The following is a 25,698-nucleotide window of genomic DNA, read 5'->3' on the forward strand; positions in this document are numbered from 1 at the left end:
GGTATTTTATTAGTTATGCAAAGCAACACAACTCCAACAATGAAAGGGGACCCGATTCTGTAGTTCTGCAATTAAGAAGCATTAAATCTCTGCTGTAAGCCTGACAAAATAAGGGCTTGATCCCAGGATTCCCACAGCCATGGCAAGTGCAGTAATTAGTGACTCTTAAGACTACTCTCCCACTCTGCTTCTGACCAGATAATCCATATTGCAGCTGACATGACCTCTTGACAAATCAGCTTTTTCCAGTAAGAAACCCATGTTTTGTTGGACAGTTCTTGACCAGTTTGAATGGCACCACACTTCTCTGGATCCAGGCCCACATCGAATGTTGCTGCCTTCCTTCATTTTTCTAATCCAGAGAGAACATAAGCAATTTGTCCCCATATTTTGAATTGCTGGGGGGTCAACCTTTTCAACAGGCATGCCACAAATTAACTCCTCACTCTCTTGGAGTACCACTCTGGTCTTTTTCTCCTGCCCAATCTTTTGCTCTGCTTTCTGCTCCCTATCCAATCTGCTGCTCTTCTTTCTGCCCCATACTCCCTGCATGATGCTCTGCTCTCTGCTCCCTACCCTAACTACCACTGTGCTGCCTGCCCTTTGCCTGGTCTGTCACATCTGTCACAGTCGGTGTTACTTGAAGCGTGCTTGTTTTAAACTGCAGGTCTCCCAAACTTGGCCCTGAAGAGGGTTAACATTCCTCTCTTCATTTTTCCATTCCTCAGTGAGCTTGGCTTTCCTTTCTCTGTTCTTCATTCCCTCCATACACTCATCTCATGCTGACCCCCTTTTGTGCCCTTTCACACAAACGTGCTACCATTGGTAAGAGAGCCTTCTCCCCTGCAGCTACTGCCATCTGTAATGGCCTTCTTAGACTATGCAATCTTTTTTGAAGACACATCTCATAATAGATCTTGTCTTGACTGTCTGTGCCTAGTAGTTACTCTTTGCCTCTCTTAGTATGATATTTAACTATGTAAAGGGGAAATAAGTTCTGAGAGAGACTTCATAGGAAGATGTTAACCAATGGAAATTGGAAAAAAGGGCATTCAAATGGCCAAAAAGACCATCCTCTTAATACACTATATAGGGAGCTGTATACTGGTTTTGAATTTTCTTCTGGAGTCCAGGCATCTAAAGGTTAAGTATTGTTGCAGTGCTCAACATTTCAATGCCTTATCCTTTATTTATTTATTTTTTGGCGGGGTAGGGGGTTGGGTTTTTTTGGATCTGGGCCTTTGCTATTGCTATGGCTATTGATTTTACATGGTAGGTCCTCGGTTATTACAGTGGTGGGCAACAGCATAAAAATTGGAGCTAGATAAGATACAAGACACTTGCATTTCCTCCAGATACTACAATGATCAAACCCTACATTGTATAAACCCTGATATACTCTCTCCCTGATATGATAATGAATTGTCATGTCTGGAAGCCAATCTGGCTAAGGGGTCCTGGGAAGCAGAATCCGAGGACAGAAGGAAAAGGCTGTGCTAGGCAGCACACCAGATGGATTTTGGGAGATCTACCTGCTGAAACTAAGGTAAAAGGAGCCTACCTCATGGAGCTTTACAGAGTGTGTTATGAAAACTCAAATCCTTTCTTTCCTATCAATTTGTCTTAAGTTAAAGCTATTGTTGTATAGTAATTCCAGGCATATGCCCCCAAAAGAGCATAGCCTTTAATCTCTAAAAAGGTAGTAAATAAAATCTCTACTGACTCAAATTCTCAGTGAAGCTCTGGCCAGTGAGACTTACACAAGGGCAACCTGTTCCACTGTCCATATTACAAAAAGAGCAGATGAACATAAAAGATGAAGCAGCCTAAGGATTGGCAGATGCAAATTGTTCAGGGTGCTAGGGACAACCTCCATATACCCATGAGATAGGAATGTTATCAGCCATACATTTGTATCAAGGCCTCTCTACTCTCACATGATCCATGAACTATCTGGCTCAAAGAAGAGTATTTAATCCAAAATAGACTAGTATCAACAAGAGACAATAAGGGATACCCATTACCAGTCACAGGTGATTAGCCTTAATTTCTTCTTTGGGTGGATAATCCATAGCTCCATTCACCAAATAGTTTGACAGGCAGTATCTGTACTTCCTCCAAGAGAGGGAAATAGAGTCAAAATTAAAAAAAACAAAATCTGTTAAATCCTGGAATAATGTTTTATAAACGTTCATATGGAGTGTCACTGTGCCACTTTATATATCTCAGTAAGTGGAAGGTGTCAGTCATTGAGACTCTCTTGGATCTTGCAAAATGGAGAGTGGGAAAGAAATGGGAAAATTATATAGGAATGTTGTATACTAAGTCTATTCCATCTTGCTAGAAAAATCTTTTCTTTCCTTATGTATTTCTAGCTAAACAGGTTAGGCCTGGGAGTCAGCAACTTTTAGAGTGTCAGGCCACCACTTGTGACCTGGCCTCCAATTTCCACATGCCATCTCTGCAGCACCCAAGTTATCTGCTGCCTCTTCCACCAGGTTTTGTCGGTTCCAATCCCCAGTGGTAGTGGGAAGTGATGAGTTCACTGGCACAAGGACAAGAGGCAGCAGCAGAAAGGGCTCCAGAGGGGAGGGACATTGAGGAGATAAGCAGCACGATGCTGAGAAGAGAAGGGGGCCAACTGATGTGCTGCTGATGTCCTATTTGGCCACGGGTGGGATCAGTCTTTCATGGGCCACATCTGGCCTACAAACAATAGACTGACAACTATGGATTGGACCCTGGATTAGGCAATTTTAGACAACTAGTTTGGTCCAAAAGGAATCTTATGAGATTCAACAAGGACAAGTGCAGAATCCTTCACTTAGGACGAAACAATCCCATGCAATGGTACAGGCTGGGAGCTGACTGGCTGGGCAGCAGCTCTGCAGAAAAGGACCTGGGGGTGACAGTGGACAATAAACTGAAGATGAGCCAGCAGTGTGTCCTAGTTGTCAAGAAGGCTAATGGCATCCTGGGCTGCATCGGTAAGTGTATTGACAGGAGGTCAAGGGAAGTGTTTCTTCCCCACTATTCAGCACTGCGGAGGCCACATCTGGAGTACTGTGTCCAGTTTTGGGCCCCCTACAGAAAGGATGTGGACAAATTGGAAAGAGCCCAGCAGAGAGCGGCAAAAATGGTGAGTGAGCTGGGGGACATGACTCGTGAGGAAAGACTGAGGGAACTGGCCTTATTTAACCTAGAGAAGGGAAGACTGAGGGGGGATTTAATAGTAGCCTTCAACTACCTGAAGGGGAGCTCAAAAAAAGGATGTAGCTGGACTGTTCATAGTGGTGGCTGATGACAGCACAAGGAGCAACAGTCTCAAAGTGCAGCAAGGGCTAGTTATATTAGGTGTTAGGAAGAATTTTCTTACTAGGAAGGCAGTGAAGTACTGGACTAGGTTACCCAGAGAGGTGGTAGAAGCTGCGTCCTTGGAAGTTTTTAAGACCTGGCTACACACAGCCATGGCTGGGCTGATCATGGGCTGGTCCTGCCTTGATAAGGGGGTTGGGGTAAATGTGACCTCCTGAGGTTCCTTGCAACCCTCATTTTCTATGATTCTTTCTATGAATATTCTACTTTTTCTAATTCTGTTACAATAAGAAACCAGGGCCATTTTTGCATCCAAAGAATTCAGCCTTGCTTTGTGTATGTGGCTAAGGAAAAACACTGCAGCAGCTTTTTTGATAGTCAGTAAGAAACTTAGTAAGCCCTCTTGGAAAGAATATGAAATGGGGATAAAGCACATCTTTGCTTTAAGGAAAAAAAAAATTAAACTGTGGGTTAGATACTAGGCCCCTTACTCTTCTAGAATACATTTGGGCTACAAAATTTTAACCGATACGTGAAATAAGAAGCACTTTCTCAATAGCTCAAAAGCTATCTGATTGGTTATGGCACAACTACGTTAGTGTCACTGATGGCATAGATGCGCCAGCTGGGATATACGTGCTGATCAGCCCATTCCAGATCCTTGTTTCTATTTTCTGCATGAATAGTGGAGGTGGACAAAAACAGGGTGTGCTTATTATGGGGAATACTACTATTTTGATTTTCTTCCTGTCCTAAAAGGGAAAAAAAAATGTTTGTTTTTTTTCCTATAATATGATTCAGAATGAAAGCTGGCAACTTTTTTTTTTTTAATTATCTGTGGAAACAAACTTGGATTTTCTTTTTCTTTTCTTTGATTTTCTGAAAAAATACCATACCCACCCATGCCCCAAAAGCCAGAACTGAGCGTTTTCCTCAGATTTTTTAGGGATTCCTGGGCTGATCCCCTACAACACATACATCCAAGACCCTCCCTCCAGCTACTCCAAGAAAGTCAAGGTCATTCTAAACTATGGGTAGAGATGCCGTGAAGCACTCTGGTTTTCAGACTCCCAGGTACATACCCCCATGTGACCAACTTCAATCTCTGGGCTCTTAAGGCTTTTGAGTTCCTGGCCACAGAACCAGGAGGTTGTACATTGTGAATCCCTGCACAACCCAGAATACACGACGAGTCTGTTTTTCCTGCTGTAGCACTGAGAAGGGAGACATGGTAAATCGTGGGCTCCTAAACCTTCCAGGTTCATAGTTCCATGACAGGGAACACAGAAGCACAGAGAGCCCCAGCTCATCTCTCATCACTGCAGCCTGGCAGACTTGAGAGACCTGGTGTCCTCAACTCCTACAACACTGATATGGCTGGCCGGCCACCTAGGGTCTACAGCCAAGGATGTAAAAGGAACAAAAATGGATGAATTGCACCTCAGTAGGACCTTAATACCAGAGTGGTTGAAATCAGAGGGCGTTTATACATGTGCTCCAGGAGTGTGTGTGGTGGGGGGAGCTTTAATTAGAGTGGCTCCAAGGGCCGCTCTAATTAAAGCACTTGGACTGTCCAGTGTATTAGCATATCGTGGCCCTCTAGGGGCTCCAAGGGCCGCTCTAATTAAAGCACTTGGACTGTCCCATGTATTAGCATATCATGGCCCTCTAGGGGCTCCAAGGGCTGCTCTAATTAAAGCGCCTGGATTGTTTTGTTTATTAGCATATTGTGGCCCTCTAGGGGCTCCAAGCCACTCTAATTAAAGCATTCTTGTATCTCATGTATTAAAAATGGCAGCAGGGTCACTTTAACTAAAGCTCATTCAACAAGCTTTACTTAAAGTGCCCCCACCACCATTTTTAAGCATGGAGATACCGGCGTACAAGATGCTGGAGTCTGCTGGAGCATGGTAATCGCCACGCTTCAGCCGACTTGAATTATTGAGCCTGCTCCAATGCACTGTAATTACAGAACTTCGGAGCAGCCTTGTTGCTTGTGTGTAGGTGCCCGGAGAGAGCAGTAGAGAGGAAGAGATGTGTCTCGTCCTGAAATGGTGGCATCACAGCTATTAACTGGGATGAAACTCCGAAAAATCAGCACCAAAAACCAAGGCTGCTTCCATTTCAGCTAAAAAACATTTTGCAGCTGTAAAAAATGAGTCATACCACTGGAGGGAGACATGATGAGATGCATTTCACCAGAGTACTGAAGATGAAAGGTGAGTGCCCACCCACCACCCCACCAAAATCCTTGCAATGCCTTTCCATTCTGCAATGTGTGCAGCTGACTGAATATATTTCATTGCTTCACTTAATATGCTAAACTGCATCATGCTGTTGTGCATTGCTGAAAAAGCTACGACATTGCACCTCAGAGCTACTGTCATTTTGATTTTATGCACATAGATTCTGTTATATATCTTACCTAATTTGCCTAGAAGCAAGGATTTCTTAGAGTGATATCTTTTATTGGACCAGTTGTATAGTTGGAATAGAGTTAGACAAGCTTTCGAATGCAAGGCATTCTTCTTCAGGTCTGAGCACTACAAGCCAAGCATAGCACAGTTGTAGGATGGGGGAGAGAAGTAGCCAGGAGTAGCAGACAAACAATTAGCCAAAGAAAAGAAGCTGATTACTAGAAGATCAAAGCACATTCAAAAAGGAAGAGGGCCATTCTCACCTTTCATGTGTGGAAAGAATTCAGAAGTCAGGTAGATAATAACGTGCCATAAAACCAATATCCCTGTTAAATCCTTGGCTGCTAGAGATCAGCCAGGTTGTGAATATTTTGTTCCCAAGTTCATTTAATTTGCTTAGTTATTATTAGCAGAAGTGATCAAAATGTTTCATTCATTTATTTTAAAGTATTCATTTTGTCTTCTTTTGTTTTGGGCAAAATAGAAATGTCTGCAGGATGTTTCGCCTAAATCAGACAGGTATGGGCTAGGCATGTGTGTGTAGGGGAGGAGGATTATTTCTTTTGTAGCACAGAGTGGACCCTGGGTCTTATAGGCATATAATAATTGCCTGCTTTCCTGGCAATACAGAAGCAGGGCTTAGGCAATGTCCTCATTTCACATGCTTTTACCTATGATGTGCTATGGGGTGTTGGTGATGATTTGGCTATTGTGCCAGGCCTGTGAGACTTTGAACTGGGATTTTGGCAATTCTTTGGATAAATGATGGCTTGTGAATGCAGTGGACTAGACTTGATGTCCCAAAAGGCCCTTTCCAGTCATACATTGCTAACATTTTGATTAAAACCAAATCATTTTGGTTCTTGGTTAAAATGCTCAACCCACAAAAAAAATGCTCATTTTGGATTTTAATTAAATCCACCAAACGTTTTGAAAAGCACGTTTTGTTTTCCTCCAAAATTTTCAAAAGACCACACACAGTCAACATCTCAGAAAGCTTGAATCTCACGGTTTATACATTTCCCTAGGTAAAAGAAGGTGAAGAAATGCTAAACGAGACCTACAGGGAAATGCTCTGTTCAGCTAGCTAGAGCATTTTACCCACCTGCCCTCTTGTTTACTTACCTGTAGATAGTGCATCAAATCTGTCCTGCAGCTTTTATGCATCTTGTAATAAGTATTTTATCTGATACATACTTTATCCTGTGGTATATATAAATTCAACTGTATAAATAAGTTAAATCCTATTTTTGAAAGATGCATTTATTTACATCTATTCTTTTACAGCGCATCACTGGAAAGTATTTCATTTGATTTGGGAAGGAGAGAGCAGCCTGACTGCAAAAAACAGAATTAACACACAGTAGTGCTCCCATAAAAAAGCTATCTTTCTTTGCAAATACTTGTGCATTTGTGGAAGTGTTCCATGCAGCCAGGAAATGTCACTGCAGATGAATTTTAAATAAAGTGTTCATATTTCTTTGGGGACCTTCAGATCAGAAAAAGAAATGGAATATTTACAATTTGGTGCATAATTCATTTTCTATGAGTAACTTCCAATTTCCCCCCCACCTCCCCATCTGTATAGTACTTGCATCCTGAGACAAAAACAGGGATAAATAACTGAGAAATAAAGAAAAGGGGTTAAACAGTATCGTCGTCATCATTATCGTTACTATTGCTCTTGTTATTATTGGAAGGGGAGAACACAGAGAAATTTCTGGCAGATGTGTTTTAATCTTTTCTTACTTACATTTTTCTTTCACTAAGAAATGAGCCTGGATCAAATTGTGGCATCTCATTTCCCCCAAACTTTGGAAGAGTTCAGAAAAAAAGAGACAGACAGAGCGAGCAAGAGATCTAAATTTTGCAGCTGTGCTGTCTGGGTCAACCTCAGATGTGCAGAAAATGGGTCTAGGTTTGATCTTTCACTTTTCATCAGTGAAGTTACTGAAGATTTGTACTGTTTTAAATAAGAAATTGATTTGGCCCCATGTCAGCATTCCCCGCACACCAACGGAGTTAGGGACTGTCTTTGTACAATTTGTTTGTAGAATGCTTAATAAAATAATCCCTGTTCAGGGACCTCATAAACTACTGCAATGATAATGGCAGCAATAATTAATTACTTTGATATTTATACAGTGCTTTAAGATGAAAGATGAAAGGGGAAGTGCAAAATACTGATGTATTTTACATTTCCCTCTGTGGGGGGAGGAGGAAAAAAATGTAGCAAAGGTCGTCTCATCTCACCACTAACCTGAAAAGCAGTAGATAAAAAGTTCCAGACTGATTTCATGCCTGTCATAGCCCCTATATCACTCTGCATTTATGGAATATTTCAAAGTTGCATTCATTTCTATCTCAGTCAGATCAGAGAGAGGACTTTAGCAGTTGATAACGGAATGAGGCTGCCAGGTTCCTTATAAAAGAGGAAATGGCAGGAGCACATTTAACCTATTTTGAACAAATTGCATTGGCTGACAGTCAAATATCATATTGATTTTAACACTGCTCGCCTTATAATTTGCTGCATGGTCCCAGTCCAGCACATCTCTCTGACCTTCTTATAACCTGAGTTCTAGGCCATTTTTTTGTAGATTTACTGAAGCACGGTCCTTGCTTGTCCTAAGACTGCAGTATCTTCTTCTGCCTACAGATACACCACCTTATAGGCATCTGGTTCCACTAGCCTTTCTTTGGTTTTGACTTTAAATCTAGTTATAAATTATCGGGAGGCCAATATGCCTTTCAGAGGTAACGTCTTACCCCAGGTACAACTGACTTTGGTGCTGTGGGTGAGTTGCACCATATCCAGACACAACTGCTTCTTTCATGGCAATTGCATTGTAGGCATTATTATGCTGCTTAGCTATTGGGAGTCAGTAATAGTCTGTGAGAGAAGTGGGCACTGATATGTATATCCCTGGAGTTTGCACCAAGATAATTTTACTCTTGTTTTTTTTTTTTTTTTTTTCCCCCAGGGTGACTTTAAAATGGGTTGCTAGATGTTACATCAGTGAAGAAGTCCCTGCCCCCTTTTTACATGTAAGAATGCACTAAAGTCATGTAAGCACATCATGTGCCCAGTTCCTTAATATCTGAGGCCTTACTGAGTACTTGAAAATCTAGAGCCAGGAAATTATGCCAATTTATAACAGTTACAATATAGCCTGTACTCCTGCCATATCACTGGGTGCATCTACACATGCTCTACATGTGATTAAATAAATTACAACACACTTTGTGCTGGAGTTTATTGCTCCTGGGTGCAATGTTTCCATGGGCTCCCAGGACCGCAGCACCTTGAGCCGGGTTAGAGGAGCCCCAACTGGCAGGGGGGTCAGCCTGCAAGCCCCGGGTTGCTCTGGTGACTCGACATCCTGCGCAGGGGCTGGCTACAACACAAGGGTGCTATAATGTGGGGCAGGCCCCCGCGCTGAAGCATCCTTATGCCCCATCAGCCCCATTTGCATCTACATGTGCACTGCTAAAAAATATGTTTAAAAGTACTAACCAACAGTGGAATTTATTAGGGACGTAATCTTTTAGACTTTACTGAGGAGTGAATTAGGCAACTCCACAAAAATCGTCTCATGTAGATGCACCCACTATGTTGTACAGAATAGTCCTGTATGACCAGGAGGATTTACCTGTTAGCCTTACAAGTCTTTTGCTGCTTTAAATTCTTCATAGTTTCATAGCTTCATAGTTAGTAGGGTCAGAAGGGACCTGAGCAGATCATTAAGTCCGACCCCCTGCCATGGCAGGAAATAGTACTGGGGTCAAATGACCGCAGCAAGGTAATTGTCAAGCCTTGTCTTAAAGACCCCCAGGGCAGGAGCCAGCACCACTTCACTTGGAAGTTGGTTCCAGATCCTAGCTGCCCTGACCGTGAAGTCGCCTCCTGATATCTAGTCTGAATCTCCCCTCTGCCAGCTTGTGACCATTATTCCTGGTCACTCCTGGGAGCGCTTGGGGGAACAGGGACTCCCCCAATGCCTACTGGTCCCCTCTGACTAGTTTATAACAGGCCACAAGATCCCCCCTCGGCCTTCTCTTGTGGAGGCTGAACAGGTTCAGGTCCCATTGCCTCTCCTCGTAGGGCCTCCCGGAGTGTCGGACATTACTGATGGCACCCGAGCACAGCCAAGTGGAGGCCATCCTTCATTCCCTGCCCAGTACGTACTCCCCACCCCCCTTATACTGCCCCCCACGGGGAGTGAAATGGAGCCCCTCTGCCCCAGGCCCACCCCCACACCAAGTTGGGTCTGCCAAGCTGGAGGAAGCCCATGTTGTGGGGGTGTTTCCCCGCTAACCCCTCCACTCAGCCATGCCAGCTGAACAGCCTTGCCTCCTACAAGTCTCAGCCTCTAACCCACTGGGGAAGGGGGAGAAAAAGACCCCTGCCCCAGTCTCATTCTCTCTGAGCTGGGGTCTGCCCAGCTGGGCTGGGGGGGCAGTCCCACAATGTGGCGTAGTGGGCTTGCCCCATTCCCTCCCAGTCAGGCTGGCTCCATAGAAGGAAGGATCAGGCCCTGCTCCCCAGCATGAGCCCCCCAGACTGCCCGGTGCATCTTGCTAGCTGCTGCTGGTGCCAGGCTCTGGTGGGACACACTAGGTGACTCAGGGACTTGTGCCAGGCAGCAGGGAAAGATGAACTCCAGAGAGGGACGAATCAGGTCCCACTGCCCACTGTGGGCCTCCCGGGCTGCCCAGTGCATCTTGCTGGAGCCCAGTACTAGTGACAGCCAGCAGAATATGATGGGTAGTTTGTGGGCTTATACCAGGTGGCAGGGCCCAATTCTTCCTTCTATGATGCGCTCCTGCCCTGCACTCTTGTCCTCCCTGCTCAGTGCAAGCCCCCTGGGCCACCTGGCACATCTGGCCAGTTGCTACTGGTGATGGGCTCTGGCAGGATGCACTGAATGGTATAGGAGGCCTGTGTTGGGCAGTAGGGCCTGATTCTTTCCTCTCTGGAGTGCTTCTGTCCCCACTGCCCAACACAAGCCCCTCAGGCTGTACAGCATGTCCCACCAGAGCCTGGCACTAGCTTCACCAGAAAAGACATGAGGCAGCCCAGGGGGCTTTTCCAGGATGGGAGGGAGGGGGTCCAATCTTTCCTTCTATGGATCCTTCCTAGCTGGGTGGGGAAGGGGCAAACCTCCCCATGGTGTGAGGCCCCACTTAGAGGCAGGGCAAGACCCCAGTCTGAGGCAGGGCAAGATAGGACAGCACCCAGCTGGGGGGGGGGGTCAAGACAGGGGTAGAGAAATCCTTCCCCCATGGCATAGGGATCCCCCCAGATGAGCAGAGCCCAACTCAGGAGGACTGAGACCAGTTTAGGGGCTTCATTCTCCCCTAGCCCCTGTGGTTCAGAGGCAGAGACTCTTAGGGAGCAAGGCCGTGCAACCTCTTGTCTGGGCAGACCCTGCAAGGAAGGGTTAGTGGGGAGCCGCATAGCATCCTGGGATGCCAGGAGACTGACCTAATTTGAGCTGGGAGAGGATCTGACACAGAAGTTCAATAGATCAGTCCAAACTAAACTGAGCCAGTGATACTAATCCACCCAGCTCTACCTTGAACGGGGGGGGTTCCACCATTTAGAAACTGGTCTATATGCATTGAACTTCCGTTCTGTTACAGGTTTAGACCAATTTCCGATCACTTATACTGATTTATGTGTAATGTCAGTTCCTAACCATACTATGTCTTTCACCTCTTAATGTCTGTTGTTCAGTGAGAAGAGTTAACTTTTATCAGGCATAGACTTTGAGCCAGATCATGCGCTACTATGAATTTCCACAGCAACATTGATCTGTCCCATTGCTAGAGAATAGTAGTAGGAGGGAGGAGGTTCATATTTTTTGTGGTTTCTCTAAACATTTTTCAATCTCACCTTCTGTTCTCCAGGGCAGTGCTAATCAGATGTTGAAGGCAACATGTAATTTGGAAAAGGGTGACTTTTTGCTTAAGGCAAATTCACAAATGTTTGCAATTTTGCTGCAGGGCAGAAGTAGAATGTAATCGTATGTGGCACAGAAACTGTTCTTCTCACAGCCAAAATGGAGATCTGTTTTACCTTGGATCAGATTTATCAATATTTGTAAAACTTGCACTTTGCTTGTGTTTAGAAGGCTGTAAAGTAAGAAGTACATTCTTTCTATAAAAAAAGGTATTGCATTTCTAGAGTGGAAGTAACTATGCAAACATGTGGCTGACATGAGGAGAGGGTGGAAAAAAGGTAACCTGTTTAATTAAATTACTTTAATCTTGCCATTTTTGATGCAAAAGCAGCCTGAGGTCTAGTTTAGAGTATCCCTAAGACTGCTCAAATGGAAGCCATGTAGGATGATTTCATCAATCTACGGCTGCTTAAAGCACCATGAGTTGGCCCTTCCCTTTCATAAGCAAGAAATAATCTGACCTTGCAAACAATGGCAAATTGTTCTCACTCTTTTTAGTGATTAAAGAAAATCATATTTTGTACTAACGGGACAACTGAGATAATTCATTTAATTGTGAACATACTACATATTTGCATACTACATACTTCCATCCCTGGAGATTTTTAAGGCCCAGTTTAAAAAAGCCCTGGCTGGGATCATCTAGTTGGGGCTGGTCCTGCTTTGAGCAGGGAGTTGGACTAAATGTGACCTCCTGAGGTCTCTTCCAACCCACATTTTCTATGATACTGTGATTCTACAGGCAACCTTATAGTAAAACATTATGGCTTCTCTGGACCTGGGTCAGATTTGAATGACTAACTCCAAAGAGAAAAAAGCTCAGCACCTCATTACTACTTCATTTCTGCAAATAGCTGGAAGCTAAGCCCAGTACTCTGTTTGGTGGTTCTTGTGGGTTGTTTTTTTTTTTTTTTGGGGGGGGGGGGCAGTTAAGTTGCCATAACCTGTGTTCCCCTCTTCATTTATACTAATGAGACTAGCTTGCACCAACATTGCTTTGTCATCACTACCATTTCCCCGTCCTTGTTTGCACGCTGGGTTGTAAAACTTTACTGCCAGGGATGGCTTAAAAAAATAAAAATAAAATAAAATCTAATTTACATTTTTGTTCCAACTGCTTTTCTTGACAGACAGTTGCCCACAGCTCAGTGGCTGCTCTGTTCAGTGTACTTTAATTTTGAGCTTTCAAGTTTTTCTGCAGCCCATTCAGAAGTAAATTCTCAGGGAAAATTGAGCTCTGTCATGGATGGATTAGTACTATAATAGTTGGTCACATATCTTGCATGAAACCTTTCAAAAGCAAGGCAAATGAGAAGGAAATGAAATTCATTTCATACTTCTTCAAGCACGCTAAAAGACTTTCTCTCCAAGTAATCTGTGAAGTACCACTAGTTTATTGGAGGTTCACATAACTACCATTACATTATACCTTGTCACAATCTCATATATTGGGTGACTGCTTTTTCTGAACTGATGGTACCTGCAAAGTGTTCTCCATAGGCACTGAGCAGAGAATACTGTTTCTTTGATCAAAATGTATAGGTCCAAGGAATGGCATAAATAAAAATATTTGAGGCACATTGGAACATTATAGGTCATAGGTCAATGAAATCTGAAAGGAAGATATATTGAGGAGACATCACATTTGCTATTTGATGATTTGCTGAACAAAAAAAAAAAAGAACGATGCAGGGAGTAGGGAAGAGAGAGAGAGGGAAAGAGAGATAAAGTGGGGGTGGAAAAAAATAATAAAGTTCTTTCCAGATATCTAGCTTACAGAAGACATAGCCATTTTCCCTTGTGGAAGTCACAGAGGCTATATTGCTTTTAGCAATCCATTTGGTTTTTTTGTCATTTGCAATGATGGCAGCACTTCATCCCTTTAGCGTATATGTGTGTGTCTCTGAGTGTGTATAATGTGCATTTTATTTCTTCTTTGGGTAAGATAAACAAATATCTGCATTATTTTGGATAGCTATTTGATTTAGCCTTTCAGATGCAGCCCATTTGTGGAAAATAATAATAATAATAACCTGCAGAGATATTGTATATGAACTGATGGTGTATTAAATATCATAAATATAAATGTCGCTGATTATATGATATGGAGCAGATGGAGCAGTTATATATATATTCAGGTCTTGATTCAGCACAGCACTTAAGCATTTATTTGCTCAAGGCCTATTGGAGCAAAAGCACGTGAGTAAGTTGTCTGCTCCACACTATGAGTGGGACATAACGGCATTAAAAAGTTGGAAGTGGGCTTTTGCATAATGGGGGGGGGAGGGGTGAGAGGGCACAAACCCTGCTTCTTACACCACTGTTGCTGAATCAACATATCGGTGAGGTCTCTTTGAAACCAATTCTGCAGTGATCAGATCCAGGAAGGACAGATGGTAGTCTATTCTTGGTCAAGTAGGATGGAGGGATTCTTTCTGGGGTTTTTCTTTTTGTTTGGTTGTTTTTGTTTGTTTGCTTCCTTTGGTAATAGTTTATCTACTGAAAGGGGGGGGGGGGAAATTCCAATTTGGGTCGAATTCAATGACTTGCTCAAATGGGGAAGTTGAAGTGTTTCATTTGGCTTTTTTCATTTTGAAACACTGAAAAAAAATACATTGGTTTGCAGTCTATAAAGAAATATAACATTTTGTTGCAGGTCATATGTGTCATTTCAGACAGTCCAAACCTTGTAAGTTGCTGCCCCCCTCCCCCAAAAGAATGGTGAATTTTCATTTGGGGCCAAAAAAGGGGCTGGAACCCCTTTTGTTAACGTTTTGTTTCAGCCAACAAACTGAGAAATGAATACACAGCTGCATAAATAATTGAAATCAGTGTTGGCAGAACTGGCCCTTTTAATTGATGATGTTCAAGGATTTTGATTAAGGCCTCATCCTGGGAAGTGCCCAAGAAATGTGTCACTGAGAAAAGAGGGCATGAAACCTGGCTAAAAATCTTAAAAAGAAAAAAAAATGTGCTTGAAATGTAATAAAAATAAGGGGATTTTAAATCTATTTTAATCTTCATTTGGTTACTTCAGTGGTACAGTTCACTTTCCCACCATTATTCACCATTCAGTTTAATGTTATTCATACCCATGGCACTAGCCAAATATCCTCTCATTATGCAAATTTATGTTTTGTTTCAATTACTGAATTACTAAGCTGCAAATATTAAGTGACATGATTCTTATCTCAGACCAGTTTTAAACCAGTGAAATACCTTGGATTTAAAGTGGAAGCACTCGTTTTTTTAACCACTGCTTCTGGTCAGTGCAAAGTAAAATGTGGGGTTTGTTGCTGTTGGTTTATTTACAACTTTTCTTTCAAAATGTTCCTCCTCCTCCTCCCCACCTCCACCTACTCATTATTGCTGCTGCTACAGGTTTCTGCTATAGTTCAAAAGGAGAATAAACACATTCAGATAAGAAATACCACAAGAACTAAAGTAATAATTAGTGGAGATGGATCTAAAGGGGTGAAGTGGATCATGTAATCCCTTTCTTCGGTTGTGTGGCCAATCAGGGCGCCCTGGTATATCGGGGCAACATGGCTCAGGCAGGCATCCTGGCCACAGCCATCCAGGGCTGTCAGCATGCTCCTCCTCCCCTCCAGCCAGGCATTCTGGCCACAGCCATCTGGGGTGGGCAGCATGCTCCTCCTCCTCTCCAGCCAGGCATCCTGGTCACAGGCACCCAGGCTGGGAAGTATGCTCCTCCTCCCCTCCAGCCAGGCCAGGGCTAGGTGCTAAGGCAGGTAAGGGGCTCCCTGCAGGCAGAGGTGGCTTTCTAGGGCCATCTGCTGCTGCGTGGCCCCATGTGCAGCCCCATTTCCTGCTGTCTGGGGGCAGCTGCAAACACCAGCACTGCTGGAACAGGAGAGGACAAGACAGCCCCACCCTGCTGAGGCCAGGAGAGGGGTGGGTGGGCAGCCAGGGGCAGTGTGGAGTCCATGCCCCCCACCGAGGCCTGGCCCAGCCTCAGCACCTCCTGTGGTGCTGGGGGACTGCATGCCAGGCTGGGTGGATGGGCTGGATGGAGGCTGGGCCGCCTTCACCTCAGCAGTGCTGGTGCCCCCTGGCTCAAGTTAAAGAGGTGGAGAGAGGGCCCAGCTGCAGCCCCCTGGCAGACACAGAGGGAACGTGCCCTCGCCTGGTGAGCAACCTCCAATTTTCTGTTTGCCCTGGGCTGCAATAAATCTTAATCCGCCACTGTCACTACCAAGTTATTGAAGCTCATGCCACAGCCCCACATGTGCCATGAGCTCTGACCTCACCAGCTGATCAGCTCAGGTTTGTCCGTTCACACTCCTTTTCTCCCCCTTTCCCACCTTCCAACTGCTAAATTCAGCAGCAGGGAAAAAGAGCCAACAAGGAGTATGTGTGACTGCACTTAGACCCAGGGCTCCAGAGCTGTGCAAAAGCAAAAACTGAGTGCCAGCACTGGCACACATCCACTCTTTTCTCCTGCTGTGTTGACGTGCAGGTGAGCTCACAACATTCACTGACATCCAGGATCACAATGAAGGAGGATGTGGCTGCATACCCGTAGCCACAATCCTGTATCTTCCATGGTAATAATTATAGAGGAAGAGAAGAGGATGACCAGACAGACTCAATGAGTAAAACTTGGATTTTCCATCCACTTAAGAAACACAAAACAATACGAGTCAAGTCTCCATTGAAGAGCACTCAGTTTGCCACCTCAGCCTCCACCACCTTTTTCTTCTGCCATATAGGACAACTTCTCATGGACCACATTTCCTAGTGTGCACCATATAAAAAAAGCAATGCTTGCCCTAAAGATCTTATAGTCTAAGTCTAAGATACAAGACAGCAGATGGATACAGACAGACAGGGACATGCAGGAAAACAGTGAGAATCAGCACTAACCCAAGTGCATGAACAACCCTCTCTAAAAAAGCCTGAAAGCTAAGGGCAAAGGTAGCTGCTATACTCACACACAGGATAGTCTTTAGAAATTTAAAAGTCAGGTACACAGACAACAAAAAGCCTCACAATATTGAATAGCTGCAAGCACCATAGTAGCTACTGAAAACACTCTCTTTGACTTAAACCCTTTCCTTAGGAAAATGGTGATTATGGACATACCTCAAAACTGTGATTCATACTGGATTTCATCCCCCACTAAATCTGCTCTTCCTGATCAGCCAGAACGTGTGAACTAGTACCGTAACTTTGTGAATAGAAACATGTAACATGCACTGTTGTGAATGTCAGTGGAGCTCCTAGCTTTTTTCCCAAATTATAGTATTACCACTGATAAATATGAGTTAATGCTTCAGATTATCAGTATCCAACAATTTTCAGGCAAACTGTTATTATAGAAAGTAAGGGGCCCCTAGGCGAACCTAGGCCAAGGGTCATGAAGGATCTAGTCAGGGAACTTCTTGAGGGACTGAACGTATTTAAATTAGCTGGTCCAGACAATCTCCACCCCCAAGTGCTGAGGGAATTAGCTGAGGTCATTGCAGGACCCCTGGCATGGCTGTACGAGCACTCATGGTGCTCTGGTGTGGTGCCAGAGGACTGGAAGAGGGCCAATGTGGTTCCCATCTTTAAAAAAGGGAGGAAGGAGGACCCTGGGAACTATAGACCAGTTAGTCTTACCTCGATCCTGGGGAAGCTTTTTGAGAAAATTATTCTGGCACATGTCCATGAGGGGCCAGCAGGGGAGATTATGCTTAGGGGCAACCAACACGGGTTCATTAGAGGCAGGTCCTGTCAGACCAACCTGCGGCCTTCTGTGACCAGGTCACCAAATCCTTAGATGCAGGGGTAGCAGTGGACATTGTCTTCCTGGACTTTCAGAAGGCCTTTGACACTGTCTCTCACCATGTTCTCATTAAGCAACTGGGGGACTGTGGTGTCAACACCCACACAGTCAATTGGGTCTCCAACTGGTTGGAGGGCCGCGCCCAGAGAGTGGTGGTGGATGGGTCCTTCTCAACCTGGAAGGACGTGGGCAGTGGGGTCCCCCAGGGCTCGGTCCTCGGGCCCGCACTGTTCAACATCTTCATCAGTGATTTGGACAAGAGGATAAAGAGCACCCTGTTCAAATTTGCTGATGACACTAAGATGTGGGGGTATATGCTCACGTTAGAAGGAAGGAATAGGCTACAATCAGACCTAGACAGGTTACAAGGGTGGGTGGATGAGAATAAGATGGGATTCAACACTGACAAGTGCAGGGTGCTGCACCTGGGGAGGAAGAACCAGCACCATACCTACAGGTTGGGGAACTCCCTTCTCATCAGCACAGAGGCAGAAAAGGTTCTTGGGGTCATCATTGATGCCAAGATGAACATGGGTTGGCAGTGTGGGGATGCAGTCAGGAAGGCCAACTGCACCTTGTCATGAATCCACAGATGCATCTCGAGCAGGTCCAGGGAGGTGATCCTCCCCCTCTATGCGACACTGGTCAGGCCTCAGCTGGAGGACTGCGTCCAGTTCTGGGCACCGCACTTCAAGAGGGATGTGGACAACATGGAGAGGTCCAGAGGAGGCCACTTGCATGATTGGGGGCAGCAGGGCAGGCCTGCAAGTGTGCCCCCCACCTCCTGGTCTCAGCCAGCACAGGCATCTGCCTGTCTTCCCCACCCAAAGAGTGAACATGAGTTTTATTTGTTAACGATCCAATCTCCCCAAGCTTGGAGAAATCTGTGAAGATTGGATCAACTCCCCCTCAAGCTTTTTGACTGTCTGTACTTAGCCAATACATCCACCTTCTGCCACTGCAGGCCCTTCGCTAAGATACCCTGCCATGCTTTGATGAAGGCCCTGTTCACAGATCCCTTCAGTGGGTTTTGGAAGCCTATGCTAGAGGAAAAGCCCACAGCAAGTAGAAAATACTGCTGGCCAGTGCAATCTCATAAGGACAAATTGATTCTTTTTGCCGATGCTCTGAAGGCATTTTCAGGTGTTGGGATTTACATAATTTTTCAGTGGTGGGATTCGCTAAGCTTCAAAAGCTCACGCCTATTGAGGGAATCTCGTGGCATTTCCTGTTCTTCCAGTGAGTTATATTGTACTGAGCCATTGCTATAATTTTTTTTTTTTTCTTCTCCCCTTCGCTTATAGTAGAGCAAACATAGTCCTTGTATTCCTGGATAAAGCATTCATTGGCTTCCACTGTGGTTTTACCCCACTGACAGCATTTGGCTTGTCCCTATTCATTCTTTTTTTTCCTTATGGGTCAAAGAATTGTAGCTGTGCACTGTCTTTGATACATATCACCTTTCCTAACCTGTTTCTTGCAAGAAAACCTAGTTCAATAAAAGACAGGATTATCAGCAACTAAGTGCAGGGGGAAAAAAAAGTTTAACAATATTTTCCATGTACTGAGTGGGTATTTTAATTCTATAGGCAGAATGTTTGCTTGCATTTAAATGACATAAATTGTCATAAAAGGTCTTAATATCATATTGAAAAGATATCTGTATTACAGCAGAGGTTAAAAATCTCATTTATTTATAAGACTCTGGGGTCCACAAAAGGTCTTTGGTCTCTTTCTGCCTGCAGTCAGTTAATATCATTGGAAATAAAGAGCTGTTATATTATATGACAGGTCACACTGGTATAAAAAGCAAACACAGAGATATCTGAACCAAAGAAGCTCCCCAGTCTCAAGTAAAATGTTTGCTCCAATCAAGGAAAAAATTCAACCCATTGCTATGGCTTTCCTTCAGATATGCTTTACAGGTGTAATCTGGTTTATAGGGTTTCAACAAGTAGACTTTAAAAGTGAGACTTGCTTTTGTTATGGAATAATATGGCAAACATCACCAACATGGCTGAGTGCCCACCTTTGGATTATGGAAAGCAAGTGGGAACATAAAGTTTTAGGAATGAGTCTTCTGGACCTGAATATTGGCTAATCGAATCCAGCATCCTGTCTCCAAGAGATGCAAGAAGCCCCATAATAGGAAGATATGGAACAATCTGTACATAGGAAAAATGTCTTCTTAACCCCCATTAGGTAGAGATTGTTCATGTTTACAGAGTGGGAACAAGATCTCTTTTTGTTAGTAAAAGAATAATATATTTTAAGGTATTATTATGAATTTAAAACAGTTGTAGGCAAGGTTTTGGAACTGGAGGTGGGATCAAACTGACTCAATTCCCAGGTGGGCTGGTGTTCCTGACCTATCCTTCTGCTGCTACTTCTCCCTGCTGCCCCTCCAGTTCATGGATAAAGCCCATGTGTAAAGTCCACCCTGGCTGAGCTGCACCGTGGCGTGTACAATGGCTCCTGGTTCCATGGGGGAGATCCAATGGTTCTACAAGATGGATCTGGCCTGTGCGTCATATATAGCTGGCCCCTGCCTTACTGTATAACCTCTTGAATAACATAGTAATGCATATAAGCCGATCAAAGCTGAATGAACTAGAGCATTTTTTTTTTTTTTTTTAGAAAGACACTGTATTTAGATTTTAAAATATTGTGTGAGGAGATGGAAGGAATGAAAGAAAGGAAGAAGGAACTAATACACATTCTTTCCTAGAGACCAGTGTATAACAGGGACATCTCTCATTCCCCAATGTATAACAGGTTTCCTATCAAAGCAATCTACATACTTTTATAACCCTGCTCACTTTAGTGGCTTTGTGATTGCTGAGGCCATGACTGGAGGTTGTTATCATCTGATGGCTCTTCCATTGGCTTCATCAAATGGCCATCTCATTTCAGTCTGGCAGGTGTCCAGGTTGCATACAAACAGATGGATCTATGACTTATAAATATTACACGGTCCCATGGAGGCATTGCACTTCTTGCAGGTCCTGCCAAATTACTTGTACTCTTCAGTTCCTGTAACTCTATCAACACCAACATTAACAACCTGCTTAGAAATTATTAATAATATCTAAAGGCTAAAGTAGCCATCTGGGTCATAGACACAGGACCTCTTTAGGGCCGGCGATGATAGTCATGTCTATGAATGTGGAAGGGATTTCAAAAGCAACGTGTCACCTAATGGGCAACCTGTGCACTGAGTATGTTTGCCAAATGTTATGCTAAAGGAAACACTTCAAGGACTTAACAACATATAGCTCTGCATACCAGGAAGGGAGCTCCCCATGAAAAACCACATAAGCAATGAGGACACACAATATTTGTTATGTCTGGTACTATCCTCTGTATGACATTGCCGGTATTATTTCACAGGATCCTGTTATTGTTATTAAACAGTGTCACAGCCACATTCTTCCAAAAATTTTTGCTTCTGCTGATCCTCCTAATATCACCCACAACAAGCAAATGCCACAGTAACTATGGGACTACAGTGAGACCAACAAGAATGGTGAACTAGTAGAAACTTAAGCAGATGCTCAATAATTCTGTCTAATACAAGATCCAGAGCAACCCAAGTCCTTCAGTAACATCTCATTCATTAGTAATAAAGTACCAGAACTATGGAGCAAATTTTTTTCAGACCCAATCCCACACCTTCAACATTGACCTTCTGGCATCCAGCTCAGTGCAACAGTAACCCAGAAAATCATGCCATCTGGCTTCCACATCATCTTTAAAAAATGGGGCCAGCAGGACTTTGTGGAGGACCATTTAGCAGCTAGAACCCCTGGTTGTAAGTTTAATAGCTTCATGACTCCTGTATGAACACCAGCAAGGAAGACCATTCTTTGAGGTTGTAGGATAAGCTACATATCCATCCTAATGATGAAAAGTACAGACCTTTATGAGCAGTACAGGTAGGAGTTTTGATTTCATAGATTTCATAGACATTAGGGCTGGAAGGGACCTCGGAAGATCATCGAGTCCAGCCCCCTGCCCAAAGGGCAGGAAGTCAGCTGGGGTCATAGGATCCCAGCAAGGTAAGCATTCAGTTTGCTCTTAAAGGTGTTCAATGTAGGTGCTTGAGCCACCTCCGATGGCAGGCTGTTCCAGACCTTGGGGGCTCGGACAGGAAAGAAATTCTTCCTTATGTCCGGCCTGGAATGGTCTTGTAGTAGTTTATGACTGTTCAAACTCGTCATCCCTTGGGGCGCTCTGGTGAACAGACGTTCCCCCAGATCCTGGTGGTCACCCCTGATAAACTTATAGGTGTCCATCAGATCACCCCTGAGCCTGTGCTTTTTTAGGCTAAAGAGCCCCATGGCTCTCAGCGTGTCATCGTTCCCTTGCAGAGGTAATCACTGTCCTAGGGAGAAAGAATGCTGTCATCCTTCACAGGCAAAAGCTGAAAAACTTGGCAGGTGCCTATTGAAAAGACTGATATGATGTATAATAGCAAGAAGTTGTGGGCTACAATATGCAAATTCACAACAATCCAAGGAAGACAAAGTAGCATTATAACACCATGGCAAACGAAATAGCCCACAACTGATCATGAATGGGCCTACACTAAATAGACAATCAAAACTTATCCCATACCAGTACTCATATAAACCTGGATTCACAAAACCGTTCACAATGACAGAAAAATATTAAAGCATCATACCTGGACAGTATCCAACCCAGACAAAATCATTCAAGCACTTCTGGTGGGAAACCAGGAACCGGTGACTTCTTTGCAGTTACTCATGGGATTCGAAAACTGGTGATAGGCCCAAAGAGTGGCACTCCTCAAACTGGGGAAAGAGCCATCAGAAAACAGGAGTTTTTAATCTATCTCCCTTCTGCACCATGGGTGCAAGCTGTTTGAAAGACTCAAACTGAACTGTATCACACTATATGTCTACAAGAGGCTAATCCCAGAGCAAGCTGGATTTTATCCCAGGAAATCAAGCTCGAGGCAGCTGCTCAATTTTACACAGCATATTGAAGATATTTTTGGAAAAACAAGGTTTGATCACAGGAGCTGTATTTGTAGACCTAGCAGCAGCAGACAATATTGTCAATCATTGACGACTACCAACCAAATTATTGCACAGGACTAAAGATAGGCATCTCACTGAGCTCATTTGAACTGTACTTGAGAACCAATGCTTCTTTGTAAAACTGGATGTAAGACAAAGCGGCCGACACAAAGGGAGAAATAATCTTCCAAAAGGAAGAATGTTGGCACCATTATTCTCTCTGACCACAAAATCTCTCAGTTAATCTGTAGGCAGCATGTGGCTTGAACTGTGCAATGCATTTTAGCAAGCAATACAAGATGGGGAAGGTTGGACTGCAAGCAGTTCAAAGTCTTCTATTGGGGTCAAAAGACCTGTAGACCATTTGGCAATGCCAGAATCACCTTTGTAAAGTGTTTCTATGAAGTAAAGCTTAGGAAACAAGATTATATCAGCCAAACTCTGCACAATTTTTATTTATGATAAAAAAAAAGATAATTCACCTGCTTGGACATTATCTGTTGAAGGAGCCTTGCAATACTGATTAATTAAGCAGTTACTGGCACCGTGAAGTTGTGTGTCCACAAATGGCTGTCTCTGGTCTGATTGCATTGGTACAAAATGAATGACTATTACAGTCACCTTCTGTGATATTGTCATTACTGATGCCTTTCTAGGCAAATTCAATAGGGGGAATAAGGACCATCAGACACTGGATATGGGAACATTGCCAGAGGTTGCACTATACCTTCTTCTAATGAGATAGCTCTTGTGGTGACATCTTGCCATCTCCACTAAATATGATCTTTCAGGTCAGTTAAAAATGTTTCTGTCTTCATAGTAAGGATGCACCAGTCAAAACTGGGACTTGTGCATCTCCAAATGCAGAAGCCAGTACACTATTACTGTCCTTTGTTTTCCTAACCACTTTTCAATTGAGATGACTTCTTGTATACCCAATATATGCCTTTTTTTGCATGTGTCTAAAGTAACTTAACCAATCCTTAAACCATCCTTTTTCAAATCAAGTCTTGAAAGCCAATTTATTTCCGTGAAAAGCATGTTTTGTGTCATGATAAGAATCGGAAATATGTACTTCCAGGCTTCCTATAAGATAGATCCCATAGTATTAGAACTTATGCCAGCCCCATTTCTCTGTGTTACTCCTTGTAACAAACTGATGTAGTGCACACTTTTGAGACCCACACCAGGCTGCTTCTGAAAGTTTCCGCCACCCATTTCAGTAGTTTGAAGTCCTGCTCACCATGAAAGGATATTTCTGGTGCCAGAAACCTGCATCTTTGTAGATTATTCTGGACTGAATTATTTTTGCTGGCAGATACAGTCCAGGAAGGGATATAAATTCCCTGAGCTAGAGACAGCCCCCATTTTACAGGCAGGGAACCTGCAGCAGTGATAAATTTAGAGCCTGATTTGGTCAGGTGTTGAGTACCAACTGAGATCACTTCCAGCTCCCTCCGGCCTTTGCCAAGGCTGTTTCCATTAGCCCATCACAAGATGGTCTAAGCAGACTAAGATGTGAAAGGATAAATCTGCCTGCAGAGCTACTTAATGCTGCAGGAAACAGAGTACCTTAGGGAAGGATTACATCTTTTTAACAGTAAAATTAAGGAAACAAAGAATAGGAAGAATGGAGTGTTTTGCCCTTGCACTTTTCAAAGAAAAAATAAATAAAAGCATGTTGCACATAGGAAAAGACCAACTATAATGTAGACCTACCGTGAATCACTTCTGTTACTCCAACAATAGGGGAAAAGGCTTTTGTTGAGTCTCTTCAAGTCCTAATTTCCTTCACATCCTAAAATAGGGATACTATGCTTATGAGAAACATAAGAACAGGGCATTAATGAATGAACATAAGTTTGTAAAGCTGTTTGGAAGTCATCAATTGTTTTATGGGGAGAGGGAGCAGAGAAGAGCTCTGTGGGAAGTGGTAGATATATAGTCTTATAATGGTCTTGTTACTAGATCAGATTATCATAGAATCATATAAAATTAGGGTTGGAAGGGACCTGGGGAAGTTATCTAGTCCAACCCCCTGCTCAAAGCAGGACCATCCCTAACTATAACATCCCAGCCAGGGCTTTGCAGATGCAGGTCTTCAAAACCTCAAAGGATGGAGATTCCACCGCCTCTCTAGGTAGCCTGTTCCTGTACTTTACTACCCTCTTGGTGAGAAAGTTTTTTCCTTATATCTAACTTAAACTTTCCTTGCCACAACATCATTGCTCCTTGTTCTCTCATCTGCACCACTGAGAACAATTCCACTCCATCCTCTTTGGTAGCACCTTTCAGGTAGTTGAAGACTACTATTAAACCTGGTCTCAGTCTTTTCTTCTCTAAACTAAATACACTCAGTTCCCTCAGCCTCTCTTCAGAAGACATGTGCTCCAGCTCCCTGACTATTTTTGTTGAAATTCACTGGACTCTCTCCAATAAATTTGTCCACATCCTTTCTGTAATGGGGGGCCCCAAACTGACTCCAGATATGGCCTCACCAGTGCTGAATAGAGGGGAACAATCACTTCCCTCAGTCTGCTGGCAACGTTCCTACTACTGCAGCCCAGGATGCCGTTAGCCTTCTTGATAACAAGGGCGCACTGTTGGCTCATATCCAACTTATTGTCCACTGTAACCCCAGTTCTTTTCTGCAGAGATGCTACTTAGCCAGTCAGTCCCCAGCCTGTGGCGGTGCATGTGATTTTTCCATTCTAAGTGCAGGATCTTGCATTTGTCCTTATTAAACCTCATGACCTTTCCTTTTGGTCCAATACTCCAATTTGTCTCGATCTATCTGAATCTTAGCCCTACTCTCCAGCATATCCACTATCCCGAACAACATGGTACCATCTGCAAACTTGTTGAGGCTTCACTCTATGCCATCTTTCAGGTCATTGATGAAGACATTGAATAAAACCTACCAGAGCCTCATGATCCAGCCAGTTTTCTATCCACCTTACAGTCCATTCATCCAATGCATACTTCCTTAGTTTGCTTGCAAAAATGTTTGGGGAGACTTTATCAAAAGACTTGTTAAAATCAACATATATCATGTCTGCTGTTCTCCCTACCTTCACAGAGCCCATCTCATCATAGAAGGCAATCAGGTTGGTCAGGCATGACTTGCCCTTGATGAACCCATGCCAACTATGCCTAATCACCATCTT

The 25,698-nt window shown here is 43.7% G+C and overlaps 1 long non-coding RNA gene across 1 annotated transcript in view; it reads right to left on the bottom strand.

Annotated features, from left to right (window-relative positions):
- Positions 1-22,331, bottom strand: part of LOC149867949 (uncharacterized) — a 50,791-nt gene extending 28,460 nt beyond the window's left edge. Inside the window, exon 1 of the long non-coding RNA XR_016440936.1 lies at positions 22,174-22,331. This is a non-coding gene — a long non-coding RNA (uncharacterized LOC149867949). The remainder of the gene's footprint in view (positions 1-22,173) is intronic.
- Positions 22,332-25,698: the final 3,367 nt, after the last annotated feature.

This window comes from Crocodylus siamensis, chromosome 3 (assembly GCF_052110815.1).
Source record: "Crocodylus siamensis isolate JL-2025a chromosome 3, ASM5211081v1, whole genome shotgun sequence".
NCBI lineage: Eukaryota > Metazoa > Chordata > Crocodylia > Crocodylidae > Crocodylus > Crocodylus siamensis.